This window comes from Oratosquilla oratoria, chromosome 9 (assembly GCF_046742065.1).
Source record: "Oratosquilla oratoria isolate Oo_2021 chromosome 9, ASM4674206v1, whole genome shotgun sequence".
In the NCBI taxonomy this organism is placed as follows: Eukaryota; Metazoa; Arthropoda; class Malacostraca; order Stomatopoda; family Squillidae; genus Oratosquilla; species Oratosquilla oratoria.
The window spans coordinates 2,742,418-2,744,917 of NC_134785.1; the positions used below are offsets into that span (position 1 = coordinate 2,742,418).

Genomic DNA, 2,500 nt, shown 5'->3' on the forward strand with positions numbered 1-2,500 from the left:
GCCTACCTCCCCACTCCTTCCCCTTCCACCCCCATCCCTTCCCCATCCTCCTATCCACCTCCTTCGGTTCTGGTAGACGACCAGTTTGAACAGATGAAGAACGAAACGACCTTTGCAAGCTCGCGGTAGTGGTGGTTGCGGTCTTGGTTAGGACGAGAGTTGTGTGGTGGTGGAGGTGGTGGAGGCAGTGGAGAATGTATGGAGTAGCTGGCGATGGTGGTGGTGGTACGGGGGTGGGGGGTGGTGGTTGAGTGCCACGGGCGAGTAACATCTCCGAAGTCGTGGGAGGACAGTGAACGGAGAGAGACGCGCGTTTGTGCGCCGACTTCGGGCCCACAGGAGGTTCCATATCACGTCTTTGCCTCCGTCCTCCCCCTCCTCCTCCTCCTGTACCTGGTGACGGTGGTGTTGGTGGTGATAATGGAGGTGGTGGTAGTAGCAAACGATGGCGTTTGGTGACAGTGAACGATGGTGGTGGTGGTTAAAGACTTGCCTCCGGTGAAGTAATCCGAAAAGAAATTTGCGTTAAAAGCTTATCACACTGGTCTATTTTACTCCAACCTCCGAATACTTGGCGGCTTCGCCCACCTCCAGAACTCTATCCGCCGTAAAATCACTATGACAAGCTATTTTGTTTTCTCAACAATTGACAAAGAATGTCAAATTTATTTTCCTCCAGCATATCAGATTCGTTCCTGAAAGCTGCGGGCTGTAAATCTGCTCCAACAGTCGGAGGAAAAATAGCCCAGTGTGATAACGCCTTTAATGAGGCGTTAGCTGCGGATCGTACGTTCAGCGTCGTCGTCTACCCGACCCACGCCCCTTTCTCCTTACCTCCTGTCATGGCGGTGGTGGCAGTGAAGGCGGGCACCCCCACATTGTGTTGACGGCGGCACGAGCCTCTGCCTTCCCTGGGTGTTGGCACACCTTTCAGCGCCTCCGCCCCGTCTTTCCTGTACAGTGTCGACAATCAGAGATGGACAAAAGTCTCTATTCATAAAAAATAATGCGATAATCATTGAACAAGAATGGTAAAACGTGGAGGTGAGATGGTCTTTAACTGGGAGTAGAGGAGTTTGAGCCGTGTTGGGGTCGGGTGCCAAGCCATGTAGCCAGCCCAGCTCGAGACTTGTGGCACTGAGTGCCAAGCAGACTCCACCACGTGCGCGCCGTCGACACCCACGGAACAGACACTTTATTTGTGGCAGACATCACCTTAGCTTTGCATCACGTGCCAGATCAAAATTAGTTACTCAAGTAGTTAGTTAGATAGTGAGTTAGTTGGTTAGCTAGCTAGTTGTTTAGTTAAGCAGTTGGTTAGTTGGTTAATCAGTTACAGTTTATCACAGTTATCGACAGTCCCTTTCCGATCTCAGTAGAGGAACATTGTGGAGACCTAAAGGCCAAAGGCTTGTTCTCTTTTGTTCCAAAAGCATGCCCTGCCCTCTCCCAGTTAAGCCTAAAGACGTTATCACATTGAACTATTTTTCCTTCGACTTTTGGAGCAGATTTGCAGCCAGTAGCTTTCGGGAACGAATCTGATATGCTGGAGAAAAATGAGTTACCTGCAGCATATCAAATGACATTCTATGTATTTTTATTGAGAAAACGAAAGAGTTTGCCATAGTGATTTTACGACGGAAAGAGTTCTGGAGGTGGGGGGCTACCGCCGATTAATCGGAGGTTTGAGGAAAAATAGAGCAGTGTGATAACCCCTTAAGATAGTATCAGCAAGGCCTAGTCCACAAGCATCCACAGTGTACCTTCCCTAGCTGAAGAGAATTGCTGGACAGTCTCCAAAGTGAAGCTCGATTCTTATGTGTCCCCATACTCTATGTATTGCTGTTCGTTAGCCTCAAGACCATTTCTTCAATACTGAATAGAATTTCTGGACAGTCTCCTTAGTGAGAGTCGATAATGCGGTCTTTTTCATAAGGTGGCCATCGGACATCACCAAAAGGCTCTCAGGCTCGGTTCTTATATATTGCTGTTCATTAGCCTCAAGACCACTTCTTATACTAAATAGAATTCCTGGACAGTCTCCAAAGTGAGAGTTGATAATGCGGTACATTTCATGAGGCGGCCATCGGGCATCACCAAGAGGCTCTCAGGCTCCTTTCTTAAGTGTCCCCATGCTTTATGTATTGCTGTTCGTTAGCCTCAAGCCCACCACTTCAACATTGAATAGAGTTGCTGGACAGTCTCCAAAGTGAGAGTTGATCATGTGGTCCATTTCATAAGGCGGCAGGCATCACTAAAAGGCTCTCAGGCTTGTTTCTTATGTGTCCTCATATGTATTGCTGTTCGTTAGCTTCAATACGACATCTTCAACACTGAATAAAATATTTAGAGATGAATAGTGTCACTAAATTTTAGCTCATGGACCCCCACGTGAAACTATCTGGCCCCTTGAGGGACCCCAAGGTCACATGACGGCATTCAATATGATTATATTACATGACCCATCCATCGATGGAGTAGATTCGTCCTTATCTAAGGT

At 47.9% G+C, this 2,500-nt stretch overlaps 1 protein-coding gene across 1 annotated transcript in view; it reads left to right on the top strand.

Annotated features, from left to right (window-relative positions):
* Positions 1 to 228: 228 nt before the first annotated feature.
* Positions 229 to 2,500, top strand: part of LOC143028136 (uncharacterized) — a 28,609-nt gene continuing 26,337 nt past the window's right edge. The window contains exon 1 of the mRNA XM_076189787.1: positions 229 to 342. The gene's annotated coding sequence lies outside the window, so the exon portion shown is untranslated. The remainder of the gene's footprint in view (positions 343 to 2,500) is intronic.